General features: G+C 40.6%; 1 protein-coding gene across 3 annotated transcripts in view; it reads right to left on the bottom strand.

The window, feature by feature from the left end:
* MTUS1 (microtubule associated scaffold protein 1) overlaps positions 1–22369 on the bottom strand; it is a 131383-nt gene that overhangs the window by 105915 nt on the left and 3099 nt on the right. Inside the window, exon 1 of one of the 3 annotated variants that reach the window (XM_075026823.1) lies at positions 10521–11278. The exons of 1 other annotated variant lie outside the window; for it this stretch is intronic. The gene's annotated coding sequence lies outside the window, so the exon portion shown is untranslated. Of the gene's footprint in view, positions 1–10520; positions 11279–22369 lie in introns of those variants that run through there. One more of the 3 variants, XM_075026792.1, reaches the window with a different exon arrangement.

Genomic DNA, 22369 nt, shown 5'->3' on the forward strand with positions numbered 1-22369 from the left:
TGGAACTACAGTTATACGGGAACATTACCTTTGATTTCAACTCAGGACTTACCAAATCAATGCCATGGGCAGCATCAGAAGCGTTACACACTCGGTGCCACATCCATACCTGATGTTCTCAAGTGAGTTTCAGCTTCTGCTACAGCCTCCCCTTGAGACAAGAGATGCACACAACTAGAGAACATTACACACACACTAGCAAAGTACTGTCTGTGCTACAAACTGGAAAAAGCAGCAGCCTAGTTTTATAATAAACTAGATTATAACCCTTGAATAACTGACAACCTAACAGGAGCTACATGATTAACAGGCAAAAACTGCCTTTCTCTTCCTTTGGCTGGTTTTTGAGAGTCAGTTCTGTCTTTTTTGCAAGGACTGATCACACATTAACTTTTACCATACAGCCCCCTAAGTCAGATGATTCACTCGTCCATATGGATTAGTTCTCTAGAGTCTCTAGGACTTGGTGCCATGCATAAACTACCCAGTTTACAATACAGCTCACCTCACATTTAACCCCTTTGGCTTTGACTTCAACAGCTTTATAAGCCTGATGGATGGAAAACCTGGATTGCATACAAGCAGTGACAGCAGCATGATGATTTAAAGGGCATTGCTCTGATCTAGTACACTTCAAGCAGTCATTCTCCAACCAGACAGCCAGTTTGTTAGCAGCAACCTATAAAATACTATGTCTTCAGCTAAAGCACATTTAAGATGTGCAAATCTGCAGCAGAAGATAATTGAGAGAACACACAGATAAAAGGGCTTTCCATTATTACCACCCAAAAAAATGTGTTAGTGGAAAAAATTACTGCAACTTCTATAGATTCTGCACAGGGACAGGCAATACAAAGATTCAAGTTAACTGATGCTTTTATATTCTTACAGTTAAAACTCAAAGCTTCCCCTGCTCAAAACTGTAGAGAGCACCAGGGTGTACATACAGCATCACTATGCATAAGCTTCTCCAAAGCTGTACTTTCAGGGCTGCTCCTCCAAGGACATAATACACATCCATCATTAAGAGGGCAACAGAGACAGAATATTATTTCTGGATTTATGTTGGTCACAGACCTTCATTATTTAATTCTGATAAGTACCAACACCAAATGGCAGCTGCTGGGTCAAACAGTCACTTAACAGTACAGAAAGCCATGAAACCATCATCCATATCAGAAGCAAGTCAGAAACACTAGCATTTCATACAGCAAGTACTTCACCACTCTGCAATGTGGAAATGTGGAATGTCCCAGTGACTGGGACAACTGTCATGCAGGAGGCCAAGGTTCAATTTGCCTAGAAGTACCAGTAGGAAAACTCCTACACAGGGCTAACACAAATAAGCCTACCTGTGTAACTTCACACAGTTGATGTTAGCTTGGGACACAGATAAGCAACTCTGCCTCCTGTGTTTCAGCTTAAAGCAGCAAGAAAACAATTCTCGCATTGGAACAGGTATTTGGGCTGCACATAGCATAAATGGGGTGTTTTGTGGGAATGAGGAAGAAACATTCTTGTCAAAAAAAAAAAAAAAAGACATTTGCTTAGGTACCTAATAACAGTTAGTTGAACTTGCACAACTGAATACTGTCCTGTGAAGGGTGACCAACTTTTTTTTTTTTCCTCAAAGCAGTCTCAGCAAGTTTAAGTTTGCGTGACAGAATTATTTCATCTATCACCATCAAGTTCACCAAAGCATGTTAACAATGCTGCCGTTTCTAGATTTCCATCTAGAAATTAACCAATCCACCACTGTGAAGTGCAGAAGCAAGGATCCTCACACCCTGCTCAGTCAGGACTCTGAATGCACTGTTTGTTGATACAAGTTCTCTGGTAAATGAAATTACAAAATGCTGGAGCAGCCTGATTTGAGAAGGGTTGCCTAGGCAGGGGAAGGGAAAAAAACCCAACAAAACAGAAAAACCCCAAACCACAGACACACACCCAGTGCTGAGTAATCCTAGAAAATAAATAGGGGAAAAAGTCATGAAGCTTCTCCTGCTAGGAAAATACATAGCCCTAACTGCTGAATGCTGAGGAAAAAACGTTGAGCTGAGCAGACCATCCAGAAAGAATCCACAAGAGATCTCTGATCTCTCGTTTCCATTTCTCTAATTTTTGAGTATTTATTAGTTAGAGTGCTCTCTCCCTCCTTCATCAGGTATTGGGGGATGTTCCTGGAAGAGGACAGTTTCTACCTTGATGTTTTCCTTCAAATCCACCACTGGGGTTCTGTTTTCTCTGAGCCAAGTTAAACATACCAGAGGCATTTTCACAAGTCATTTGGGTAGTATACTGCTCACAAACATCCACTGCAAGCAATTAATGCTGCATTAGGAACTTTCTCCAGAGGAAATTGCCTCACAAGAAGCAGGGGTAGAAGGGACTGGCACCTGGAAACCACTTGCTTCAGTCCTCTGGAAAGTCCAGCTACAGCTAAGCCTTCAGGGTTGCAAAGCAGTAGTTGGTGGTTAGATTTAAAATTGTTCAAATGTTTTCTGAAATAAGTACAGAGGAACAACAGTCCACAAAATAGATCTAGGAATACACTGGGTGTAATAAAGCTTCCTTGGGCTAGATTTCTTGCATCTACAGAGTAGTTTCCAGTCAAAACTGGGTATGCCAAAAGTCAGAATTGGGGACAGTCCCCAGTGACTGGGACAACTGTCATGCAGGAGGCCAAGGTTCAATTTGCCTAGAAGTACCAAGTGCTCAAGTTAGATGTGCTCTTCCACATGACAGACCAACTGGTGGCTTGGGTACTTCATTTCTGACCACTGATAAACAACTTTAAAAAAAAAAATCTGGAGATGCTCTCTGATTTCTCTTAAAGCAGAAAGAAGAAAAATGTATATTCTGAAACAATTACTTGACAAGTAAACAGCTTCTACTGAGGCACACATATCAGCCTAAAAATCAAGTTGTGTATCAGACAGTCAAGCCTTCCATATCAATAGAAGTTGCTAGACTGAGTCCTTTGACCGTTTTCTTCACAGATCACTGTGTTACAGAGAACGGCAGATGTGAAAGGTAGCAGAAGTAACCATTTTCATAATATTAAACTGTACTAAAGTCTCCTGAATTGTTTCACACAATCTTCCTCTCCCCACCCAAGGCAGAAGCAAGAGCAACTGCCTGCTTAAGCTCCCAGTTTCTAAAGGTTTTAAGTCTTACCAGTTTACCACCCACCTCTGTCTTAGTAGTTGCACCAAATCTGGTTTGTGTTTCTCCCCACTGCGTCCCTGAATTCCAAGTTTGCATACTAGGATTGAGAATTTGGGGTTTTCAATTATTCCCATCCACATTTCAAACTAAAAGTTGGCTACTAATAAATTTAAGTGCTTCGGACAAACTATACTTATTCCTAAAAATTATTTTAGGTATACAAACCAATAATTCCATGTACTACACAGAGACTGTGATTTCACATACCAGGTGGTAATACAAACCAAACCCAAGCCAAGCACATGCTATAGCAGAGAAGCAGCATTTGGGATACTATATGAGAATGCTTTTTATCTCCAATACATATAAGAGATTCACAGAGACTCCACTGACAGAGCCTTACACCTTGAGAATAAAGTGGCATTCACATACCAACAAGCTGGAGAGCATGTTCTGGCTTAAGCAGAGTAATCTTTACTAACACAGGAACCACTGCAGCCATCAGTGCCTTCTGTTCAATTCTAATCTCGGTGCACCACCTTAGTAACCAATTTTTACATCTCCATCCTATCACATTATTAAAGCATGGTTCAGTTATTTTGCACAGAATGGACCAGACATAAGATACAGCACTATCCCACTGTGCTTACTTCAACAACCCTGTCCAGCATTAGCTTCCAAATGCAGAAATAAAATGGAATGAACATCAGTATTCAGGTTTATTTATACATCAGGTACCTGTATGTTTGCTCGTAAGACCATGCAATAGAAAAATGGATTTTAAAAGCTCTTTGACAAAGCAATCGCTAGTCTTATCATAGCCACAGATTTAGTGCAATAACATATCGGAGCTTACTGTCAGGATAACTTGATGAATCAGATGCCTATCTCTATCTTATTCTTTGATATAAAGTGTAACTCATTTATATTCTACAAGGACAAAATACCAGTTCTAGTACAGAACCAGAAATTACTAGTTCTTTAAATAACACAAAATACATTTACTAAGATCCCTGTTTGGTTAAGCATTCAGCGTGAAATATGTATGCAAATCAACAGTTAGATCAGTGAATAATTCAGATCCCAAACCAACCACAGGAGAATTGCTTCTATTCTGAATGAAACAGTGTAATAACAACTCAAATCAGGCTGCGCTAACTGAAATCAGAGCACCAGCAACCATGAGCACCAGCACCTCACTGAGTAAGAGTCCATGTTTGCCTAGACTCACCCCATGGCCTGGACAGATTAATCTTGCACGTACTCAGAAGGTCAATACATTCAAAATACTCAGTATAGAAGGGGAAACCAAATACCAACTTAGAGAACATTCCTGTGGTCTCGCCACCAGACCTCTCTCAAATTGAGGCTGCCAAGTTTCATGTATCTCATGTTACATGAGTCACAAGAGTTTGACAGCCCTGTCATGCCATCCCACCTCTGCCGAGATGCACAGAGCCAGCTGAGGTCCAGGAAAGCTGACAGCTCCTCCAGCACAAGAGCAACCACCTCAGCAGCTTCTAAGAGCTGAAGAGATGCAACTGCAGCGATCAGAGCTGCGCACTCACTTAAACAGCAACAACAACTACAAGGACTATACCACCATCAGGATGGGGGTACACCCCAAAACCAGACTCTCCTGACTGCAGGCTGCCACACATTTTCCCCACAACAAGAATAAACCCCAACAAATTCACACACTCCTTTAGAAAGCTATGGATGCCTGGAAAAAAGATGTTTTAGTCAACATAGGAAGAAAAATTAAGATCCCTCCTGAAAAAGCATGTTTGAATAAGAGTCCCCCCCCAGAGCAGAACAGCAGAGATGACTTTTAGATTACTGACTAGGAAAAAAAAAAAAGTGAGTGAGAGTCACAAGACCACTTTCCACTTAATACCTACCATATTCAGAAAGAAACAAGATGTCAGTACTGTCACACTTACTTAGAAAGAACATATACAGAGAAATACCAGTCACTAGCTCCTTCTGGCAGCAGGTGCTTGCAGACTTTCAGATACTGGTTAAGTGCTAGAGTGGCAACAGCCACAGAACGAAAGTCAGCCACTGTGCTGATGCAAATACAAACCACCTGCTTTCACCAACTAAAGCCTCACTGGTAAAGCAGAGAGCCAGGCTGACAGCTGAAAGTCAGGAAGCCTCTATTGCAAGGCACAGGTGGGCACATTTGCTTTCCAAGCACCTGGATGGGTTGTCAGAGACAGCCTCATGTAAGGTAGGGTGACCAGGAACAGGACAAGATGTGCAAGGATCACACAATTGCTCCTTTTTTTCCCCACAGGTGAAAGTCCATTCCTGGGCAGCAATTGGTACTATGTGATCACTTCAGATCCCACGCTCCCTCAGATCATAGTAGGGGAAACGAAGTTAGCAGTCCCCATCACTGCCTCCATAGCCTGCACTCCTTCACTCCATCTGTTGAGGAAAGGATCAGTTTCAGAGAGTAATGAAAAGCAGCACGTCAGTCAGCTGTGACAAGTTTCCCCTTTTCCATTTGAAAAACATATCTGTGTTCACACAGAGACAGGGGTGTAGGTCAGAGCCCACAGCAGTTTCACTGTTCTCATTTCATTAAATGTCTAAGCAGATTCAGGTTAATGCACTTTTCCAGACCTTCTGGTTGGAGATGTTAGCCCACTGTGCTATGGGCTAACCCTGTCTGGCTGTGTAGCACTCCTGACACCCGCCACAGTTTCCACTCTGACTGTTTAAGTGTGTTAGACGCTATTCCCCACGTGCACATGCTTCCTTGCATGCACTTTTCACCTTTCAGTGGCAATAAGATAAAGACATTTTATTAAGAAAAAGTTTAAGCTTTTTGGAAAAGTGTTGTTACCAGTCCTACTCTATGGTAACAGAAAGCCACAGGTGAAGATGTGAGGTATAGAAACACAGGCATGAAACTAAAACTAATCCCTCCCTTCCTCCTCTGCCATTTCAGGGTTAGAATAGGGGACACTGAAAATAGATATTATTCTTAAAGGTTGTTAGATAACCTAAGAAATAGCATCATAAATTTAAGATATTACCATTGCACTACAATCCTTCAAAAGCTACTTTGGGATTTCTTTAGAAATAATTACTACTCTTATCTAACAGAGACTGCAGGTCTGAATGCCACATCCAGCCTTTCCTCCTGCATAGCTGTTTCAGCAAGAAAGGTAAAGATCACAGCAGAGCTCATAGCTAAGGTGAAGCCATGGCTACCTGTTTTCTTGTCCCAAAGCCCTTGAGTCACCAAAGGAGAATGGCAGCAAGAGGGAGGGAGCCCACTATCACCTGAACTGCAGCTTTTTAAACAGTCACTGATTTGCCTGTCCCTGTTGTTAAGCTCTATCCCTGAGCACTGGATGCTTGTTTGTAGGTTAGTTAGTCCTGCCTACAAGTTCAGGTCTATTAAGACAGAGTATTTATTACAATTTAATAACACATTCAAGTCAATAACTGTGTTGGTTTGAATACATTTTGCAATATAACATTGATTTCCTATTCTTTCCCATTCTAGATATAGGTCTTCCCCTCCCTCCCATTAAGGGGAAAACACATTAGATTTCTACTACCACCTTTAAAAGTTTCATTGATCTTTCCTTCTATTTAGAAATCAAATACTGGTAACTCCTGTTTTAGTATCTTAGCTTAGCTAAAGATAGCAACAGACAAAAAAGCAGTGCCATAGCACGCAAAGATCAATGATCAAAGATGATCTCAAATACTGAGAATACCAAAAAAGCCACTAAGTAGAGGCCTTTTATCATCCCCGACTCTCCATTTTAAGAACAGCAACTTGATTGTTCTTCCCAAACTTTAATAGAAAATGGCATATTATACTAGTTTTGCCAACACATCAACCAGCCTTCCAGGAAATAATGTGTCAGCAACATCTGGAAACTACTTGCAGGGGTTTTTTTGACATTTCTCTCCCAGCCTGGCATGTTTTTAGCATTAATTGTGGAAGCCACTAATGCTTCTGGTTTAGCTGTTAAATTTAAAACACCAGGGAACATTAAATCAGTGATAGTATGTGGTTATCATTTGAGAGAAGTCACCAAACCTCCCTCACAAAGACTACCAGCTTCTATTTAATTTTTGCAACTAAAAGGTTTACTTTGGACTACATTTAGGCAAACAGCTTCAGAAAGTACAAGTAATCTTATTATCCCCTAAGGAGCAAAGAATAAACTGTAAGAGCCACATATAAGAGTATGTTTATTCCATAAATACAGAAGCAAAGTAATACATTTGGAAAGTTATTTGGAATACAGTAGCATCTTACACTAGGGCATGGGGGAAAGAAAGACACACCACAAACTACTTACCATAGTCAAAGCACAAGCCTTCTAAAAAAGACAAGTTGAGGCTAAGTGAGATTAGTCATCAAAAGCTCTCCTCAGTGGCATACATCAGAGCACAAACAATCAGTAAAATTAAGGGGAAAAGAAAAGAAAACAAAACAAAAACATAGAAGCCAGAATCAGAGTCCTCTCATGAGATTTCAACTTTCAGAGATCAGTTCAGCCACGCAGCAATAAAAGGCTCAGGCTGAAGAATTTTCCTTAGACTCTCTGCCAGCGCTGCATCAAAAGCTCCCTGTGTGCTTCCAACATGTCCTAAGAGCAGGTTTGACTAGGAGTTCAGAGATTTGACAGATGATGCTTACAAAGAGATATTTTCTGTAATGCTTCAGACCTTATTTACAGTGGTGGACAAGAGCTCTGTTCAACAAAGTAACTAACTGGTTTGCCCAGCCAGGTCTGGACCAAAAGGAGGATAAATTTGTCCAACTCCCCTTTCTGTTACTGAGGAACTCTTAAGACTTAAAAAAACACAAACTGCTATTTCCATAAAGCTGTGGGCTACCACAACTCAAATACAGAGCCAGGCTACAAACTTACTCCACAGCAGTTACCGTGCCCATGAGTTTTTGCACAGTCACCTGTGCTGCCTGCCCAGGCTCCACGAGGAGCTGGGTGTGCAGAGCTCGCGGCATGCGGGCACTGGGGTGGCAAAACATTGCCCCTGTGCTCCAAGTCACAAAGAAGAAACACACACAGACATGCAGGTGTCCCATGTCGCCATCCCCCACCACCACTGTCCTTCCCCTGTGCATCACGAATTACAAAAAAGAGCTACCATAGAAGACAACTTTATATTAAAAAGTCTGCAGAGCAGCTTGGACAAATTTCATCTTAGCCTACCTTCAGATAGCCCAAGGAAAGCACAGTTGCTTGGAAAAGTCATATTGCAACACGTCAAACAGTTATTCATTTTTGCCCTACAGAACTAACTGTTCTCCCTCACGCTTTTTAAGTGACATAAACCACAGTCTCCCACTCCTGTCTGCTACAGGCAAGGAAAGATGAATATGGTGCTTCCAAAAAGCTGGAGACTTTCCTTTACTCAATTAATTTAACCACATCATAGATTTACCCTAGAAGTGTGTAATTTGCCATTACGCCTATTTACTGCAGCCTTCTCAATTAATTCAGCATTGCAGGAAAAGTAAAAGAAAAAAAAAAAAGCCAGCTAGGATACACTAGCTATGTAAAACAGTGTTAAGTATTTCTTTCCTTGGGGTATAAAAGAATTGCAATAAATATAAACAAATACATTTTAACACAGTCAATTTAAATGTGAAATTATGACAGCTGTATTAAACTCCACTGTAACATATTCATCATTCAAATTAAGACATTTGAGTGGCATGTGCTCACTGACAATGTTTTAAACAAAGACAAACCACTGGCTTTGGATACACAGAGTTGGAGACTTAAACATTTCAGAATAATTTCTCTTTCTGAACAAGAAACAGAACTTTCCATTCATTACTTGATTCAGTTCAATGACTGGGTTTTCAAGCTATAAGAAATGAAACCAACTTGAAGTCTCTTAAAAGGTCACAAAATTAAAGAATTTTTTTTTTACAAAACTCTATTACTTCTGAAAAAAAGAAGTTAGGAATCTAAGGTAAAAAATGCATAATGTGCATCCTGTTGGTGATACATAAGTATTACAAGAAATGATGCAGTTATCTTTGATTATAAATGAGAATTGATAATGTACCATCCCTAAAAGAAGGCACAGAATATCAACTAACTCTTCTTCCTACAGAGAAATATGTGAAAACTCTTACACTACCAAGACATCCTTTAGCAACAGATGCTAAATGAATAAAATGCTCTCGGGAAACAACTCTTAAACTATCACACGTTCCTAGATGACAACCTCTATCAATGAGCTTTGCAGCATTAAAGTCCTTCAAGGTGTCAAATGAACTAATTTGGCAAATCCAAGTCTCTTTCTGTTCCTGAAAGAGCCTTGCAAAAGTTACCTGGATAGCAATAGGCTTCAAACTCCATCTAACACACAGCATACTACAGCTCCGCTGAGATACCAGTGGGAGACGACAGTACTGGAAGAGCCAAGACTTCAGCACTACACAGCTTGTCATTGAGATCCCATCTCAATGCCTCAAATACTGGCTCCCAGTTCATTGTGTTTACCATCAGAAAAATACACTGCACCAGAAACTTAATAGAAAAGCAGAGAGCTGAGCACCTGCAAAATAGGAATAGCTGTCTGCAGGCTATAATCATCTCTCAGAGCAAAAAACCAGAAATCAGAAGGTACTAAAGCAGTAAGTATATATCCATTGACCAGGAGGATACTCGGCTTGAAAAAGCTCCCCCTCGGCACCACAGGCATTCTCCATTCAGAGTTTCACTGGGTGCTAAGTCCTGCTGCTGCTCAGCAGGTGCACAGGACAGAGCAGGATACATTAAATAAAGCCACCTAACAACCATGGGCTACCACCACCCCCAAAATAAAAACATCACCAGCTGAAGCTTGCACATCCAGGCCATCCCTCCCCTGCTGTGCCAAGCCTGCCATCACCTCACCATTACCTGACCTTCCTGGGTCGCTGCTTGAAGTTGTTATGGCTTGGTCATGACCTAAAGGATTTCTGAAAAGCTGCTCTTTAAGGTCAGTCACCACTGAGCTGTGGGCTGATGTTTCTGCTTCATTACTCCCCACTTTGCTCATGACAATCTCCCTCATGCAGATTAACATGCTTTCACTCTATTTAAATACGGCCCAAACACCTCCTTGCAAAAAAGTGATCACCAACCACCCTCCCTCCTTCTCCTGTCCCTTTCAGAACAACATAGATCCAAATTTATCTTCTGTTTGACCCATCCATTCATATTTCATCAACTGATTAAACTTGCACACTTTCTTGCACAGGTTTCTCAAATTGTTTGCCTACCGCTTTGACTGCTAGAGTATTTACCCTTGACTAAGGATGCTAAAGAGTGCTGCAAGAATAAGCCACTTACACACAGCAGCACCAGGCAGAGATCACCAGAAGCTTCTGAGAGTTGAGCCGACAGTCTGGAGACATTGTTCTCCTTTATCCAACTTAACATGTGAGGGTTAGAAAAGGGTCTTTTTCTTCCTAAGTAAGATATAAAAATTTCATCCTAAAAGGAAGTTGTAGTAAAGCTCCAACTAAAAGTTTTCTAGCCGAGGTATTTACTGTCTTACTTCTTGGATGAAACACAGATTATCATCTTACTATCCAACTATAAAGGACTCAAAAGTAAATTCTGATTTCTTTAGTTTGATCTTCTCTTTCCTCTGAACCACCAGCAAATGACATGAAGAGGCTGGTCAACCAAAAGCACATCTGTCTTCCCTTCCTGTGGTGGCAAGTGAAACAGCTATTTAAGTAGAAATTTATTTCATTTATAGTGAAATCCCCAAATACATTAAATTATCATAAAATTTTGTCTCCAACTATTGGCATGGATGAGAGAAAAGAGTAAGTAGCCCATACTAGTTTTAGAGTTGTAGCACTCATGCTGCCGACAGGAAGATGCTTTTCGGCACTGTACATATTTCATAACCATTTACTTAGGCACCACCCTTTAAGCCACACAAATCACATGATAATATGTGACATATTAATTCTGTGCTGGCCATTTGCAGAATCATTCCTTTCTTTAGGATCTGCAAACACGAGCTCATGCATTAAGTAACACTGGCCCAGAGTACTTAACTTCCATGGTGAAATACAAATATCACACAACTTAATCGGAGTTAAGCAAAACACTAGTTTGTTTGAGAAGTTGTTGCAACCTGAAATATTTATTTCATAGGCTTGAAGTTATGGAATTTATAATTATTTTCATTAAGAGTTCTGAAGTGTGAGGTTTCACATCTACACATGTTGAAAAATTCACATACTTGTTTCACTTGAAGATGAGATTTGTATAGCAAAGCAGGATGAGGAAAGAAAATTGTCTACCTCTGCCCAACTAGGCTTCTCTCAGCATGCCTTGTATGCTGCTTCATTCCCTCAACTACAGAGAACATCCAGTCACCAATGCAGCATGGCTGTGACCTGGCCACTAATAGAAAATACTTGGGATGCTTGGCAGAAAACTTGGGTTTGCATCATCTGGCACAAGAAGCAGGAAGTGCTCCCCCGAGAGAGATGAGTTTAGCTGAGTTCTTGGTAAGCTTAGAGTCAGAATAAAACCAGATTAGAGATGCAATCCGAGGGTTGAAGTTCCCACCTCCCTTCCAGACACAGGCAACCCAGTCCTCTGGATTAAGGTAAAGAGCACTAGACACCTGAAGAACGTCACTGCAATTGGTCTTGGCTTTCTAGTTTAATTTTTTCCATTTCAAGTCATAAGTACCAAGAGTCCCAAATTAAGCATAAGCTTTACGCTCACCAAACCTTTTCTTAACCCTTGCATTCCAACCCAAAGAAAACTAAAAATAGTTATCTGAATTTAACAAGTTACTCAGTTTTCAACTAGTTTCAAATTCCTTCATGCAGATCAGTATCTTTTACCAGTCTACACTAGCTTGTTTATACTGTACTTTGACCTACAGATGAGTGTTCCTATTTAACCTTAAAAGTTCCGTAAAAAGTCCTGATACCACATCTGTAAAAATTCCCTTCCCATCAGCTTAATAAGAAAACTGGATCAATAGTCCTTCTTTAGGATACCCTGGTTCAGGATTAGCCTTAAATTGTAATCTTTGAAGTTACCAGATCACTGCCCTATAGACTTCAGGTTTTTTGGCTACCCAGGGTTTGACACTTGGAGTTAAGCACATGCTGTTCTACTTAAATGGCAATATGCCAATCTGTTTAAATATTTAAACATTAACCTCAAAGTCACTGGTTTGTAGAAAGGCAGCCGTTACTCCAGAGAGATTAAATTTGTTCTCCAGGCAGTATCGTTGAGTACAAAGGGCATTTTGCCACTTCATGAAACTGATTTCTGGAAGAGCTGAAGAGCATGGAAAAGTTACTGGAGTATTCATAATTGCTTCAGTGACAGACTTTTTTTCTTTGCAAGCATAGACAAACACATATTATGTGGCATTTTCCCCTTCTGGCACTACACATTCAACTTCTGTGTTTAAAAATGCTACTGGTTTGCATTAGGAAAGTCAGAAAGTTTTAAACATTTCACAGGCAAGTTTTCCTTTGGTTATTCTACATCAAAACCCAGCTACAACTTTAAAAATTTCTCTGTGACAATGAAGGAAAAAAAAATAATAGTGCAACAGCTTTGTCATAGTTTAACCCCAGCCAGCAAGTAAACCCCACACAGCCGCTCACTCACTCCCACCCCCAACCCGGGTGGGATGGGAGAGAGACTCAGAAGGGTACAAGTGAGAAAACTCGTGGGCTGAGATAAAGACAGTTTAATAGGGAAAGCAAAAGCTGCACATGCAAGCAAAGCAAACCAAGGAATTCATTCACCACTTCCCATCGGCAGGCAGGTGTTCAGCCATCTCCAGGAAAGCAGGGCTCCATCACACATAATGGTGACTTGGGAAGACAAACACCATCACTCTGAATGTGTCCCCCCCTTCCTTCTCCTTCCCCAAGCTTTATATGCTGAGCATGACATCATACGGACTGGAATATCCCTTTGGTCAGTTGGGGTCAGCTGTCCCAGCTGTGTCCCCTCCCATCTTCTTGTGCCCCCCCAGCCTCCTCGCTGGTGGGGTGGTGGGAGAAGCAGAAAAGGCCTTGGCTCTGTGTAAGCACTGCTCAGCGGTAATGAAAACAGCCCTGTGTTACCAACACTATTTTCAGCACAAATCCAAAACATAGCCCCATACCAGCTACTATGAAGAAAATTAACTCTGTCCCAGCCAAAACCAGCACAGACTTAAAAGAAAAAAAAAAAGAACAAAAAACCAAAACATCAAAACAAACAAACAAAAAAACCCCAAAACCAAACAAAAAAAGGACACTGAGCTCATATCTACATTTACAAAACAAATACTAGACAACTAAAAGCTGAATGAACAAGCACAGGGTTGCTATACTTACTCTTTTTAATAGGTTGTATGATTACTCAGTTATTCAATGTTATTTTGAGGCAGAAAAGAAGTTGAGTTTGCCATTTAAGATTCCTCTGAAACTGTGCTTCTATCAAACAAAATCAGGAAACAAACCTCACTCACTGAAAGGTTATTAACATTTAAGAGATTCAAGGATCTGCCACTTTTGTGCACCATTACAATTGTTCACTCGCAACTAAGCACAAAATGGAATGAAAATGAATATTGCATTTTTAAATGAAGAGGGGGGGTGGGGAAAAGATCAGCCAAAGAGATGCAGGGAAGGAGCCAGCACACTACTTCTGCAACTGTTTCATAAGCCACCTTCTGCTACCTGGAGACCATGATTAGTCCTGGAGATTGAGAAACCTACTTCTGTACAGCATCTGGCTGTATTTACACTTGACAAGCATAAAACTAGTTTTATATGAAGTCATTGGTTGGCAAAACAGAACAGCCATCAAGAACACATTGCAACTGATTTTTTTTTTCCCTAGGAACCTTTTTCCCCCACAATTTTTTTAAGAACAAAGTTCTAGGCTGCCCCTCTACAGGAAGCTGGCATTCACTGTGTGTTTATAAATAAGCAAGCAGTTTGTAACAGCAGCTTTGCTCTGACACCAATCAGATAGAAACAAGCTCTAAATATAACTTATGTGGATACTATGGAATGACCTCTACAGAACCAGACTTCTTTTATCAATGATACACATCCCATTACAGAACAGAAAGACTGATCCCAAAGTCCCCCACCCAGCTTCCACAATGTCTTCAATAAGCAAGCTAAACAACTGGAAATACCTGAAAGCCTATAATGGAGTGACCTTGTAGAAGACAAAGCCTTCCCACTTACTTCGCACTGAAAATAGCCCATGGGGGGGGGGGAACCCACCATACAGGCTTACTATATTTAGATGATAACTTACCTACAGGGTACCCCACACGAAAGTAAAGGCTGGAGGCGTGCCCACATGCCAAGCTATACTGCTGAAATGTCAAGTGTTCTGCTAGAAGGGCTGCTCTAACCACTGCAGTTCATTACTTTCACTGTCTCAAACAGTTTTGGGTACATTACGGTCATTTCTGTCAAGGGTCCACAGCGCTTATTTGTCTAAAAAGTGGATTTTTACAAACACGTGTTTGTGACTACACATCACTGTAGAGTAAGGTTTACACACTGTCACAACAGTGCAGTGACCTCTGGGATACCAACAGTTCAGCTTAGAGGAGACACTGCAATAAAGATAGTTGGGCACACAGGCAAAGAATTATAATACTGGTCACTGCTAAGCTAGGACAGGTGGAAAAAGCCATAGACTGAAAAAAAATCCAGAGACCCCAACTAATACGGCAGGCATCACTGCCTAGTCCTTGAAGCACCCAGCCAACAAGCTACAGGGCAAGCAGGGAAGCTACTAGTCCAATCCAACAACAACAAAAAAGCACGCTCAATACTTTTCTTGCTAAAGTAATGGCTCAAGCTACAATACCTCTTTCAGTAGAGGCAGCTTTTAGCAAGACTTCAGAAGGTCTAATGATACAGCCTTATCATCTAGAAAACTGAAGACAGCTGCTATTCAATTATGACCTTGCAATTAAGTTATTAAATGAACCACCAGCTCAAGCTGGCTGAAATTTGGAACCAGATTTACTACTAACATCTTAAGTGTTGAGATGCGGCACTATTAGAGCAAAGAAGCACACATAAATACCAGTTATGCCCAATACAACCATTATGAAACCTATGAGATATTTGTGACACAAGAGACTTGCTTTATGGTATTTGACTTCAGAGCCCATTTGCTGAGCAGCAGGACACTTTACTACATGAAATCCACAGCACACAAACCCAAATAAGTTCAGGGCAAGGAAAGAAATGTAATGAGTCCTAACCACATACAGAAACAGCTCAGATATCTTGATCTGTGTGTTTGTGTAATAAGGTAGAAACAAACTCTACCATAAGCAGTATACATTATAAAGGCTTTTGGTCATCCACTTCATTATCTCCTGAGAAACTGTCAAGCTCACAAGGTTTGTACTACTTGGTATTAGAACATCAAGGAGCTAAAAAGGACAAAGAAATCTTTAGGTGAAGCAGTGCTCTGCACAACTGCAAATGAGTACAAGAAGTAGCTATTCATTAGATGAGTTGGTGCAGAGCAAGAACATTCATTCTGCAACTACAGATTCAAGCATACTAAAATAAGTGCTTGGCAAGCCTCTGTCATCCTTCTAGGCAGATACTGAGAGCGCAAATGCCTAAAGGCATCCAGCTGCCCAAGGCCACCAACCCATGCTGACTGCAGAACCAGCCATCATTATCTCCTGGCATCAATGCTCTGGCTGATTATATTACTATAGTAGGAGACAACACCCAGACAGTTCAGTTTCATAATACTCACCTATAACAATTCCTGAACAGGTCCTATGAACTGTTTATGAGCACAAAACAAAGCAGAGGAAACACATATGCACTACAGGGGACATCTGTAGCTTTGAGACACTAGTAAGGACACAACCAGACCAAAATATCCATTAGGAATTCCTTTCATTTAGGGAAAGCTTGCAAGGGAAGAACTCCAGCAATCTGCCTGTAGATACAAACTTGACAAAAACCTGATTACCTGCAACTGAGCATCAAATAAGATGACCCTCACTGCATTCAAAAGAGTACATGATAAGTATTATATTATGCGAGGGAAGAGTACTTCTCAGAAAGACAATGCTGGCAACAAATTCATTAAGTTGAGACACATGTTACGTAATAACACATGCTGCTCTGTGAACCATGAATCATATCAGCTGCTTTTCTTCCAGTACTTTCACACTGTTGATGGCAGCTGCTGGTAAAACAGACCTGAAAAGAATGAAATTTCAGACAATGAAAACAGTTCATGCTCCACACTGCTTGAAAGATAAAAGAATAAAGTGCCATAAGTCTGGCTTGCATTACTAGATGAGGAGCAAATCAAATATACAAAATAGCATTCTCTTTAGTGGAAATCTGCAGTAGAGTTTAGCTCCTGCCAACTTACACCTGAAGTACAACTGAGATGATACGGACACCATATGGGCTGCTATCCTGGTTTCAGCTGGGATGGAGTTAATTGTCTTCCAAGTAGCTGATACAGTGCTATGTTTTTGAGTTAGGTATGAGAAGAATTTTGATAACACTGATGTTTTCAGTTGTTGCTAAGTAATTTTAGTCTAAAGTCAAGGATTTTTCAGCTTCTGATGCCCAGCCAGCGAGAAAGCTGGAGCGGCACAAGAAGTTGGGAGAGGACGCAGCCAGGGCAGCTGACCTAAAGTGGCCAAAGGTGTATTCCATACCATGTGATGTCATGCCCAGTATATAAACTGGGGGGAGTTGGCCTGGGAGAGATTACTGCTCAGGAACTAACGGCATCAGTCAGTGAGTGGTGAGCAACTGCATTGTGCATCACTTGTATATTCCAATCCTTTTATTATTACTACTGTCACTTTATTAGTGTTATCGATATCATTATTAGTTTCTTCTTTTTATATTCTATTAAACCTTTCTTAACTCACGAGTTTTACTATTTTTTCTGATTCTCTCCCCCATCCCACTGGGTGGGGGGGAAGTAAGTGAGCAGCGGCATGGTGCTTAGTCGCTGGCTGGGGTTAAACCACGACAGCTGCCCAGTTACAAATACCTGGTAGAGAGCATATCTGAAACAGGGAGTTGTCCAGATAGTACTAGCATCAGGAAGCACCACATTTCTACAGACATCTTCTACATATCTACAATACAATAGAACTATCGAGTCAGCATTAAGGGTGTCTTGCAGAGGTGAAACTGGCAGACAAGCCATGCAATTAGGTAGTACTGCAACAGTGGAATATTGCAATCAATAACACTTTCCAAGATTAGATAATAGTCAAGCACAGAGTAATGGTTTTAAGGTCCTCGACTACTGATGGGAGGAAAGCAATAACCACTGCACAAATCAGGTGAGTGCTGCAACAGACGGAGCCTACTTACAACGCCAAGAACCACTAGGCCAGTATATCCAGAAGTGGCCTGCATCAAACAGCCATAAACAAGCAGTATCAAAGGTGATGTTTACACCATCATGCAACACTGTTGAGATGGACTCAGTAGACACAGCATCAATGTGAAACTCTTCACAAGCTTAGACAGTCAGTGTCAACAAAGAATCCACATGACCATCGAAAGCCTCAGCTATGAGTCAGAAATACTCATGTACACACAGGAAAGAATGACAGATATCCAAAAGGTAGAAAGGAGCAGTTGAATACAAGCATTCCTTTTCCTCTTTTTCTTCACCCCAAAGCAAAAACCAGGGCAGGCAGGGGGAAGAGCCAAAAAGACATGCAGCAATGCAGTAATGGTTTGAACACCAGCACATTTGCAAAACCAAAAGCTGCCAAGCCTCTCAGAGGGAATCACGAAGCCCACATTCAAAGACAGACAAAGCACCACCTAGTTTCAACCAACATACCTACAAAAAAACAAAAAACCAGGACAGGAACACCTGTAGCAAATTGCACTCAGCCTTATACCAAGAACTGTACGTGGCATTAAAGACAACTAGGGAGGATTTCTCAAGCATGCCAAACGCAACTGTCCAATCTCTGCAAAAGATTGTCTAACAAGCCAGATTAGATCTCTGTGCTGAATAACAGTATGAGAGGATAATTTCAGTGCTAATTTCTTAGACCAGCTGACCAAGTTCACTATTTCAGTCCAGTGCTGCAGGTAATGCATACACCCAGGAACCAAGGTAGAAGATCATTAACAAAAGTTTGTTTTTACATTCCACAAAGTGAAAACTCTCATACTGCATACAACTTGCTGTAAGAATTAGTTGTTCAAACAACCTGTCCTTTCACCCTAGTGGGTTTTGGTTTTATTTGAGCTTTAGTCTGTTTAATTGCCAGCTTACCTACCAACACAAGTCAGCTTTCAGACAGATCTGGGCCAACAAATCAAGATGGAACAGTTCAGTTTTGATCATATTTAATTACTCCAGTTTCTGGGAAAATTATAAACTGATTTAATTGATAGAAGAGGACTCGCTAGAAGCTGTGTTTTCTGAAAAGCACAGAACCAGTGCAAATCAGCAGGTTTAACAAGTGTTTAAATAAAGCCTAGTAATGAAGATGTCAGGAAAGTTCATGCTTTGTGACAGGTAAAACTCCATCAAAAGAAGAGTTTAATCTCCAAGTGACATCATTGCAGATTACATGATACTCCTCCAAACAGCACTGCCTGTGGCAGAGAGAAGTGTTAAAAGTCCTTCAAACCAAATTTCAAGTTATTCTCCAATTTTTCTCAAAAGAACATCACAGGAATTCAAGAACAGGACAGTGTCCTGATACTGTTAAAGAAAGTTTTATGTTGATTTGTAATTTAAATAGTGAACTAATGTTTTAGTGTTGATATAAATAATCCTAATGTTGGGATGCATACTGCAGATTGGTTTCGGTTATGGGTTAACATCTCCCAGAAGGAGTACCTACCCCAGTTACTTCCAAATGTTCATAGTGAATGAGTTTGCCATAAGCTGTCTTTTTAATTGAGCAACTTAAAGGCCAAGACAGACGTGAGAAAACCGCCAGTATGGAATACTGCAGCTACAGAGAAGTGACACTAAGTAACACAGAATTCAAGACACCAAAATTAATAAAATAAGCAGGAGAAGAAAAAAAACACCAAAAAAACCCAAACAAACCCAAAGTGAAAAGCATGTCCAGTTTTGACAATTTCCAATCAAACAATCCTTCATACTTCTCTCAAACTAGACACTCAGTTTACAAGTAACAACCAGCTACGTATGTAGCTTTTGCTTCACAGACTGGAAGCGATACTGACTACCACCCAGCACAGGTTACCAGAACTCCAGAAACTTTAGATAAAGCTTGCACAGACTTCCAAGTTTACACATTGTATATATGCCACTTTTCTGCAGGATAATTATCTATCAAGCTATTTGTACTTATATCCACAAAGCAGTCTTCCAATTTCTCACCATTTATCCATATACCACTAAAAAAAGTCAAGTTTCCTGCTAATTTTTCCCAGAAAACTTGCAGGGGTCTTTTTCCCCAGGCTAAAAGCAATTCTAAAGACATCTGACACATCACAGCTTCATCTGGATGAAAGGACAGGCAGGTCAAAGGGGAGGCAACTAATCTCAAAAGGAGCATATGAGAATTTCTCACAGCAGGAGCCAGTATTCAAAGAACTGCACAGCACCTACAGGCAGAACTACGATCTTCCTGCAACTTGGACTGGCAATAAAGAGCTAGGGCGCTTGCACAGTGACAGGATCAATCATCTGATCAGTGTAATTTTAGAGGCAAGAGGCATCAACAGTTTACTTTAGACCAATTTCCTTGAAGGTCTCTGCATTTCATTTGCAAGAGTGCAGTACCAAAACCAAAAACTGAGTACAACTGCCAACTGACTTCCATAACACCCCTTGCCTATAATCCTGTAAATGGCTCATCAGCCATCCCAGTTCAAGTTATTTCTTTCTTTGAAGAAAGTTATTTTCTAGAATATCCAAAACAGGTTACAGAACCTACATCTACAGAGATTTTCAGGATGGGCAGTAATCCTACTTCGATCTGGAGGTTGGAAAAAGTGACCTCCAAAGGTACCGCCCAGACAATTTGTAATTCCGTAAATTAAAGCATTTTTTAAAGAAAAATGCAAACTCAGGGAAAGTATTCTGCAATCACTTCCTGGCTTCCCTTTTAAAGTCACATCACTGGTATTTCATATCTCTAGTAATGACAGTAAACAAAGTATTTCACTACCATGAAAACATTCAAATCAGATATTAAGAGCAAGCACCTCAAACTCTGTCCAAGAACTGATGACTCTTGTAGACTAGGCATTAACAGGATGTGGGCTACGCCTAAGCCAGTGTCAGCAGCCAGCATCTTCCACTTATACCTCCAGTTTAAAAGTGGTCTCACAACATGGTGTTGAAATACTACAACTATCTTACCTTTAGGTTTCTCAAGTAAGAGTAATCGCATTTGACTCACTAGGGCCATACAGGTAAAACACCAAGTAAAATAAAAAAGGAACATCATGTTTATTGTGAGAATGGGCACACAAACCATAGCTGATGGACAAGTTTGTAGCCATTCTTGTTTCAGAGCATTTTATTTACCAGCCCATACTCTTCACCACAACTCTATCAGACTGCCTGCTGGCATACACATCCTTAGTTCCCAAACATTCCTGGAATGATGGTGCAGCAAAATCCACCTATTTTCTGAATTCTTCAAACAAGATTATTCAGTCTGCTGCAATTCAACGCTACAGACACGGCCAGTCAGCATCTCTCTCCCATAGCCTCAGCTACAACTCCAACAGGAGATGAATGGAGGCAAAACAGAAGTCTGTAATATTCCCAGCACTAAATACTCACACTCATCCAAAAGTACATCACACTTGTTCATGAGCACAATGACTAAAAGCATTTATTTTTTGGCCAGTTGTGTAGATTTACAGCTGATCTCACAAAGGAAAAAAAGGACCACCATTTCACAGGTCACTCCATCCAGACCTCACAGATGTCAGCTGGTATCATCGAACTAAACTAACAAATCCAGGACACACTATGAAGACCTCACACATTGCCAGGAGATCAGGGGGAAAACAGAGTTACTTAATATAACTACAAACATATTTTTCATAGTAATGAAAATTCCTCCTTCAATAGCCCTGTTTTTGCTTGAAAAAATGCCTGTGCACCTTCTTCACTGACATGAATGGGGCAAACACAGCAGGGAAACTGCAAAGCAAAGTTTTCTTGTTTCTACCTGTTAAGAGACAGTATAGAGTATACAGTAAAAGGTATTAGAGATACTAGGAATAACAGCCATTAGAATAAAGTGCTACACCACACACATTCAGATTGTTTTACCCCACCTCAGAGAGTCTGCTGTACAGCTGATGACCACCATCACTCTGAGCAGAAGGACAACCACCACATGCACATTCAGTGGGGTCTGCAGTAGGAACCAGTTCATCAAAACCCAATGCGGGTTACAACATCTCAACTCCCAGTGCCTTGAGTGCACTAGTTTCGTTTCCCTGCAGAATTCCCATATTGCACAGTAAGGTGTATCCACATTTATATTAAAGGCAGAAATGAGCTAGTGTCCATTTTTTAACAGATATTTAAGATTGCAGAAAGAAAAATAATTGTGAAATCTATAAATATTTGAAGATTGCTGAGAGCACATTGGCAACTTAGCCTTTAGATTTCAGTAAGCTGGAAGAGCTAAAATAAATTTTATGATAAAGTCAAGCAAAATGGCAGACGTAGAGAAACCACCTAAAGAGGAATGACAACAGAGACTGGAGAGTTGATACAAACTGGTGATGCACAGATCGCATCACAGCCATCCACTAACAGCAGCTTTGGTTCTCCCTGATGCAAAAACTAAACAGGATACTAACTAGAGCAGTTTGAGGTAAGTAACTTCAGTGGAAAAGTGCCAGAATCATTAAGGATTCACCCAATTCATCCAAGGGCAGGAAAAGTCAATGAAATAAAACTGGAGTTAATATACATGCTAGGAATGGGGAAAAAAGGAAAATCATACTGTTCAGTAGAAAGTTAAGTCCTGACATAACTTTTTGGTACTCGAAAAAGCCCACTAATGTAGAAAACTAAGACTCATGACTAATATTATTTTGTCACTTAGAGGACAAAGAAAATTATCAAATAGCACTGGGGTTTTTTCCAAGTAATAAAGTATACCTATGCATAGCCAATGTACTCCATGGAACAATCTG

This window comes from Buteo buteo, chromosome 1 (assembly GCF_964188355.1).
Source record: "Buteo buteo chromosome 1, bButBut1.hap1.1, whole genome shotgun sequence".
Lineage (NCBI taxonomy): Eukaryota > Metazoa > Chordata > Aves > Accipitriformes > Accipitridae > Buteo > Buteo buteo.